Here is a 9,137-nt window from a genome sequence, read left to right as displayed (position 1 = left end):
CTGAATACATTTTTTCCACTTTTATGAAAAAAGAACTAAATAATCACCTTCGTTATGAACATAACTGACAATTCGATTACGTTCCTATCACCGTTGAATCGCTTGAATGCATCTCATCGGCACAACGCAATTGCCTTACGTAATCATAATGACATGACATTGCCACGCGCGAAGCTATCGACATATGGTACGGAGTAAGGAAAGATGAGCAGAGATGCCTTATGCAGGTAGGTCACGCCTTCTTTTAGATCAAACTCGTGGGCATGACTAAAACGATCAATTATGAGTGAACTAACGAGGGGTTCGAGTTTTTTGAGACATCTGTCAACGATATTTGGTATTACAAAAAATGGTCGGGTCAATAGACGGTGTATAAGGTCGAAAACAGTAACGTTTCTCATTCCACACTCGCCCGTTTTTTTTGCGCACTACTTTCCTAGGCATTTTTCCATTATGGCACCTCCGCTAGTCATTTTGTTCTCCATGCTTTGTAACGACCCTCTTATGACCGTCAGTCAGTTCATTTAATTAGAACGAGTGCATCAATAAATCACATCAACTATAAAAGATATAATGATTTCCGTAATCATTATGTCAGTTTACGTAAGTACAGTAATCGTTGCAATATGAACTGTTTCTAATAATATTTTTTATTTTTCTTGATAGAAGCTGTCAACAAGGATAAGTCTGCCAAGTTTATTTTTGAAATTATTAATTGAATGATGCAGCTGTATCTAAATGTCAAGAATTGAAGGTTTTATATTTAGTAATTGGAAGAACATTTGCGGTTGATAAGTTCATTATTTATATATTGATTCAATTCATTGGGTTTTTTTCTGTGGTCGAAATCTTTGAAAAAGATTTAGGACCTAAAGTTAAGTAGTAGCTAACTATTGAGTAACCTGTGCCTAAATCTCCATTATTATATCAAGATTATTACGATTATCAGGCTTATGCCTAACATGATAAGTAAAAGGAAATGTGCACGTAGGTATTCGCTAAGAAAGCCTAGTAGACGTTAATAATAAAATAATGCAAATGAATTACCACAGTTGCATATTGTTATTCAATCTATTGCGCTTAAACAAATTACTCAAACGCTTGGTTTTGTAAATATTTAAATCCACACTATTTTTAATACATAACTTGTCTAATTCGCTCGTTTATTCAGAACTAGCTGTTGCCCGCAACTTCGTCTGCGTGGGCAATATAATAGTCAAAATACTACTTATCCCGTAGGTGCATTCTTTCACGTGACAGTATAATTAGGATTAGCACTTAGCAGTCGCATAGATTCATGATCAAGGTTGTGTTGTGGATGTGACCATTTATCTAAACAAAAGAAGTAAAGTTTGTGACGCTGTGAATATCTCTGGATCTAGTCAGCCAATTTGGAAAATTATTACGTATGGTGCGTAAGTAATTTTAACAGGAAACAGCTATAATCTATGTCTATATGCTTTGAGTCTGACAAAGCTGTCATTTGTACATTTTCTGCAGCTGCTGCGACTAATCAGAAGCCAGAAAGTCTGTCAGTCTTACCATGGATATCGTCTTGTGTAGTTGACTGGATTGAAGATAGGTAGATAGGTAGTCGCTCCAAGCAAAATATTGGTACTCAAACGGATTCGGTGACTGGAAGCCAACACCAACATAGTTGGGGAATAGCTGGATGGATGATAAAATGAGTCATCATCATCAGCAGGTGCATAGGGTAGGATAGTTTCACTTACTCACTATGGTAAGGCTGACCCCACATCAGGCGTGCGCGATCCTCGGGCGTGTGAGTAGCGCGGGAGTCGCGAGCGCGCTGCGTGAACGTCGCGTTTTGCTGCCCTGCGGCATGTGTGAAGAGTGCAAGCGACGCGCTCGCGGCGAGCACGCGGCGCTCGAGTTGCGTTCTGACCCCTTCGCCCGCTATCCCCGCCGCCCGCTAAACGCCTTAGCAGTTAAACGTCAAGGAGAGCGGCGCGTGCGCGCCGCGAGCGCGCTGCAAATGCCGCAGGGCAGCAAAACGCGACGCTCACGCAACGCGCTCGCGACGCACGCGCGGCGCCCGCGCTACTCACACGCCCGAGGATCGCGCACGCCTAATGTGGTGGCCTAAGCCGGGACTCCACCGAAATGTTTGCATTAGTTCACGAATAGGCAAAATGTACGTATCTGTGAGAGTCCACTTCATGTGTTCGTACTTGAAACCTGCAGTTTTGCCAAGATTTTCAGAATGTACGCTCGCAATTTGTCATTTCTTGGTGGAGCCAGCAAATCAAAAGAAACATAAGTGTTGTATACTGTGCGTCACTACCGCACACCGGGAAAATTTCGCTCTTGCGGAGGACGTTTATATACCATATTTTGTGTCACACGTAAACAGGACGACAGTAAGTATCCACCGAAACACTTTCAAAGATCTGATGAACGAATAAATCAGACCTGACTTGGTCACCTGGGGCCAATCAGAGCTCTATGAAGCGATAATACGCTTTGGCTCCTACTGTTATTGTGGTTTCTGAAAATTTATTCACCTCATTCAACGATGAATGTAATTCTGATGGTACTATGAAGAACACTTGCTTAGCGCAGAAGCTGACGTTGGCAGGTCAACTCTTTTGACTTCTCGAATAGGATACCATTGGTTTTTGTGCAATGCACACCTGCAATGCATTCTGGATTAGGACAGGATATAGGTGGATAGGATTTGCAACAGAGAACAATTCTGTCTTTGTGATTAAATGACATCAAACGTAGTTTTATATAAAAGGTGTTTTTTAGGGTTTTTAGACTTGGCTCGGGTCTTACTGAGACTGTTCGTAATCGTGAACAGTGTATTTGCGATCAGAAGTTGAAAGTAAGCATGTCTCTGGAATGCGGCGCGTAATTTGTACGTTTTCAGACGCATAAAGCATTTTACGTGTGTATGGTATTAAATAGAGAGAGCTCCCATTTCTTATCTGCTCTTTGTATCTGGGCTTCTACCTCACGCTTAGCAGCGCTTGCGAGAGATAGATCCTCATTTCTTCTAGGATTAAGTTTACATATTTTGCATCAGAAAAAATAATTAAGGTCTACTTAATACTACTCACTCAAAGTTATTTGTTTTAAGGCCACCACATTAGTGGAAGATAAGCTAAACTATGTTTATGAAAAAATCCTGATATGAACTCCATCTGTAACTTTAAATGATAATTAATAGTTCCACTAAAGTCAACATTTTTGACATAATGTTCAAAAAATAATTTAGATGGCACCGTTTTAAATTTGGCTGAGAACTATTAATTTTCTTTTCATCAAGGTAATAATTATAGTTGGATTTTGATGTGGCACGGCAAACTGACAAACACTATTGAAATGTCTATCGAAAAATTACACTACGTGTTAAAATATGGTGAATTACGGAAAATACACAACTCCATCTGTTGAAATAATAATCCTCTATAAAGAATGTATGGTAATATTGTCATTTACCACCTCGCCCCTTTGACAAATTTGATGTATTTTATTTACCACAGATGGAGCTACTTTAACCTTGGCTAAACAAAATTTTCATTTTTTTTTTCTTCCGAAGTTACTTATAGAGGTGTGATTTTCTGTGTAAAGATTAATAATAGGCCGATCAACTAATATAAGTACAACATTCAAATGTACAGTTTTGAAACCAGCGCCGCAACTCTGTCTCGCATAGGGTCGCTGCATATGCTGAGCGAGGGCCATTTCGCGTGATCGTGACGCATATTTTCCTTTTCCCATTCTCCTTTTTTTTTCGTTTTCATTCCTGTTTTGTTTTATTTTTGTGAGCTTTTATATGTATTCGTTTTTGTGTGTGCGTCACGAACGCGAATAAACGTTTTGATTTGATTTGATTTGATTTGATTTGACAAATAGACTGCGTGTCGTAATATTTTACATCTTGAATTCACAAAATTAATCATATCTTTTGATAGAGTGAATCGATTTCGATGAAACAAAAACTAAGTAATACCCCAAGTTACGTAGAATTTTTGTATATAAGCATTGTCTGCATTTAATTCGTAGGTTTTACGTGAATCCCGAACAAACAAACAGACAAACAGACAAAAATGACAAAAATGATGGAAATGGGTTCTGTTAGTTATCCTTTAAAATGCTGGCTATTTTTTTTGTCAATTTCTTCAATGTACAAAAATTACTTTTCTACAGATTTATTATATGTATAGAAGATTAACAGAAACTGACATAATATGAAATTGAAATAATTTGGCAACAAGCATTAATAATGATATATTGCAAAGTTTTGAATAATTTACATTACACACATTTTTTTTAAATTTATATATGTAGTCTTGTTAGATAAGCAGTTATTCAGAGAATAATTAGGCTCATTGCTTAACGAGATTTAAAACTATTCAATTAAATAGAGATCTAATTAGGTAGCAAGCGAGTCTAGACAAGATTTAGTGTCTATCTCGCTCTAGAATATCGTCTAGTCTTACATTACTTGAGACTGAAAGCTGACAGATGATGATGATTGTTTTGAAATGCGCAATAATGTTGAAATGCCTTTGCTGTTGAAATCAAATATTTGGGAGAATTTCGTCATTCTGCTTGGTGCACCTATATCAGAACTGTTCATTTCAGGGGCTCGTACCATTTATTTCGACTTAATAGATTTTCTTTTTTAAATAGATTAGCCACCAGTCGGGTTCACCGACTAATCTGACTATTTTGACGGTCTTTCATAGGCATTTGCATTTGCACTGTCAATCTGCCTAGATACTGCCGATTATAAGTAGTACATTCATTGCCTTTGCCAAGCCATTCAAAATACATTACCACAAACTAGAAACTCTATCAAGCATAGTAAATACAGATAATAAACTACTACATAAACAACATTGTTAGTGTAAAATATACTGAGCGTGCTATCGGCCTATAATGGCGTATATCTTTATATTTCCTGCAATAACTGGGGGCGAATAGAAAGTGCAATATATAATTTGTTTGAAATTCATCTTGATATGCGTAGTCTAAGAGCAGTTAACTAACAAGAGCCGCTATGAGCATAATGTCGAAAAAGTCTGTTGTCTCGCGCGGGAGCGATGCAAAGCAACATTACCGATAATATAATAATTATTGCTCTAATTTGAAATAACGATATCTCACATCAGTAAGCTGTCATTATAATTATGTATCAACATCATCGATGACATCACTACACGCTCACGCAAATGTCAAACACGTTCATATTTTTTACGCACACATGTTGAAGTTTGAGCGTTTCTCTTGTATCTTTGGTAGAGGGTTTGGTATGGCATTGGCTTCTCCAGATGGTTGTATTATCTAAGTTACGTTTACATGAGGAGATAAGTATCGTTAGTGTAACGCATTGCGTGATACTAGCGTGTCATGTCACGGTCCTCTACATAGCTAATGGAATGTCTGTCTAGTTTGTAATCAAATGATAGTGGTTTACACTGGCCGGTAAGGAAATTTGGGTAACGACAAATGGTGGGCAGGTACAAATAAGGCAATTGTTTGAGTTTTGAATTAGTTTGAGTTTGACATTATTTAATTTGCGCTCAAGCCCAGTAATGTGCAGTTGGACTTATCCACTTTCTTATCCTATCTGTAAAAACGCTAGTTTTAAAAATATTTAAGTACTTATTCAATATTTATACTAAGGTATACAGAATTGATGACGTTTTTGATGGGTGAAAAAAATATGTTTTATATCAGTACCTAGCTGACTCAGATTTTTCGGCTTTCAATGTAGTTTGTTATAAAGTCTGGTGGCTATAAACTCCTATCACGTGCAGCAGTAACGTTTATTATGCATTTAACTTCAACTTTTTAATAGATCGTTATTGACAAGAATGATTATACCGAGTAAAGAAGATGTAAAGAGTAACGAGTACAGACGACCGTCAACCTACCTCAACCTGTCAAATAACTTTCAACCTTATCACAATGTTTGATTGGTAAGATTTGACAAATTCGGGTAGGTTAACCTGCTGGCCTCTGTAGCAATGTTTTATTAGACCTCATATACGGAGTTGTGAAATTATGTTGTGATACGGAGATGTGGATGTAAATATGATTAAAGTAACCCCCCCCCAGCTGTGATGAAAAAACTCTACACAAATCTATAGCATTTTAAACAAACGAAAGCGCAATCAAACCGAATATTATTATGCGTGTCATAAATAATAATAAATGTGACGTCAGAGATACATTTTGCACCGATTTCTTATTCTTATTCGATAACTTGTGGTTGAAACCATCAGAATATACATATTTGTGGCATATAGAATTTCATATATATTCGTGAAGGTAATTTCTGGCCGGGTTGGATGAGATTAGAAACCTGGAAGTAGTTCTATGTATGGCTTTTAACCTCGGCGTGTGTTGATTTTGTTCCGTTCTTTTGTATTGTTTGTAGATTTTCTGTTGAATTTGCTTATTTTTGGAGAACATACTGGACCTCTTTAGTGCGATAATTAAGTTAAGTGTAATATTTAAGTTACTTAACTTTTATATCTTATATAGGATACCTCTGATAAACATGGCATGTGTAGCATTATTATGAGAAAAAAAATAAGCCTTACTAAAATCCAAGCATAACAATGTCAGTCAATAATATCGTATTTTCGAAAACCAGACGCCGCGCTCCGACATCGACTCTTTGAAACATAAAACCATTCTAATAAAACACCTTTATGTGCCATTAAATATTAAGTGCTGAATATATTCATAGAAATGTCTTAATAAAACCGCTGGTTATCCTTGCCTCTATTTTAATCTTATTCGAAAGACGTTATCGTTATAACATTAACATTTTCATTTTTTGGATAGGTATACATAGAAAAACAATATAAACAACTCTTTTGATTTTCATGAATAAGGAATTAGCTTTTGCGGAAATAAAGGCTTTTTCTAAAGAAGAGAAGCCAAATCGGTCAAAGACCCTAACGGTACCCAAAATGCATTTTGAACATCCCGGTTACAACACTTAAAAATTTCAATAATTTAGGTGAAAACAAATTTTCTTTGAGATGAAGAAAAGTTTTCTCACGTCTCTAGGAAAAAACAGGAAGTTTATATTTGATCATGATACGGAAACTTGGCGCAAACTAACGTTATACTCAATGTTCAAACGGCTTTTCTCAAATGCTTGAGACATGTCGCTTAAAGCATTTTCACTTTCGCCGGCAGAAAGCGTACACCTTATTGTTGGATACGAAAATATTATCCAGCTAATAAGTAGCTACTTTTAGTTAAAATAGTAATAACTTATTAGTATTATCCATAAAATCTGTCACCCGTCGCGTGTCCCCGAGTAAGTCATCCTCCGAGCCTTTTTCCCAACTATGTTGGGGTCGGCTTCCAGTCTAGCCGGATTCAGCTGAGTACCAGTGCTTTACAAGAAGCGACTGCCTATCTGACCTCCTCAACCCAGTTACCCGGGCAACCCGATACCCCTTGGTTAGACTGGTGTCAGACTTACTGGCTTCTGACAACCCGTAACGACTGCCAAGGATGTTCAATGACAGTCCCCGAGTAAGTACAAGCTATTATTTTCTACAGATTATACTTAGATTGTGTCAGATGAACACAACATTCGTTAGTTCTCCTAGAGTCTTAGTATCCAGTTATGTATGTCGGTTTTTGTTTATTTACTCAGCAAAAATCAGGTTAGTTTATAAAAAAACTAACCGTTTTCCCGCGGTTTCACCCGCGTCCCGTGGGAGCTACTGCCCGCACCGGGAGAAAATATAGCCTATGTTACTCGCAGATAATATAGCTTTCTAATGGTGAAAGAATATTTAAAATCGGTCCAGTAGTTTTTGAGTTTATCCATTACAACCAAACAAACAAACAAAGTTTTCCTCTTTATAATATTAGTATAGATAACCACAAATAAAATAAAATTATTGTGTTTAATTTGAGAAATCGAAAATAAAACTGACCTGGATTCATTACCTCTGAGTATACCAAATTAAGAAATATGTAATATCAATGATTAAAATTATGAAACAGACAGAAACAAAAAGCGTCTAAACACGGAATTGGTCATTAGTTTACATAAACGACTTATCACAAAGAACTAATGTAATTACGAAACATCATTTGTATTTTTAAGGTTCCGTACCTAAAGGGTAAAACGGAAATCTTTTACTAAGACTTCGCTGTTGATCTGCCCTTACATTCTTCTGTCATCAGGCTGTATCACAAGAACCGTGATAGATAGACAGTTATTTTCACAGATGATGTGATAGTGTTGCCACCACAACGACAAATACTAAAATGGTAGTTACATGATAATGGCACTGAACCTCCGTGCACGAGTCCGACTCGCACTTGACAAGTTTTTTTTACTCACGGAAATTCTTTTATCTCATGCCCTAATAAATACTTTAATATCAGGTTCTTTTTACTTGGAACTACGCTTTGTACTACACAGCATTTTATTAATTAACATTCATTGTTATTAGTGTCGATGGTACCTGATAAGCGCCAAATAATTAAGATATGTAATATCTGGTGGTGGATATGTAATATCTAATGGTACGCATTCATTGGAACTCAATAGGAGTAGTACAGACGAACTACATTACTTAATCTTTGACAATTAAGTTTGATAGCGACGATCTTGACATACGACATACTTGGTTATGATCCTGCTCCAAAGTCTGCAAACTCTGATTAGGTATATATTTTCGTATGGATGTCAGAATCCTAGAAAAGTATTTATAGTTATATAAATATAGTTATAGCTATATTATACAATAAGTAGTGACTGACTACAACACCTGTAAGTGCCACTAAAAACAGAATAGTCATATTTTCCTAATGACCTACCTAAGTTGTGATTAAGTGATTCTTCTGAAATTAAGTAATACATATCTTAGAAACTTCCCTTTTAATTGAGATATTAACAACTCAATTTTCTTTATTTTCAGGTAATACACCACAAATCATCAAGTTCAATTCGTCATAATGAGGCAGCACCTTGATGCACCAGCGCAAAATCTAGCCGCGACCGAGTGAAAGTAAAACTCGGCCGTTTGCCGCCACTGACAGAAATTCACTTAGAGTGGCGACCCCGGTACAATATACATACTTCATACTGAAGTCAGAAGTATAGGTGGACTTTGGACTAC

The 9,137-nt window shown here is 36.7% G+C and overlaps 1 protein-coding gene across 2 annotated transcripts in view; it reads left to right on the top strand.

The window, feature by feature from the left end:
- Window positions 1-9,137, top strand: part of LOC124639745 (flotillin-2) — a 279,960-nt gene that overhangs the window by 164,406 nt on the left and 106,417 nt on the right. The gene's annotated exons all lie outside the window — the stretch shown is intronic.

Source organism: Helicoverpa zea, chromosome 19 (genome assembly GCF_022581195.2).
Source record: "Helicoverpa zea isolate HzStark_Cry1AcR chromosome 19, ilHelZeax1.1, whole genome shotgun sequence".
NCBI classification, from domain to species: Eukaryota; Metazoa; Arthropoda; class Insecta; order Lepidoptera; family Noctuidae; genus Helicoverpa; species Helicoverpa zea.
Note: the sequence above shows the minus strand (reverse complement) of the source record. Positions and strands in the feature narration are given on the sequence as shown.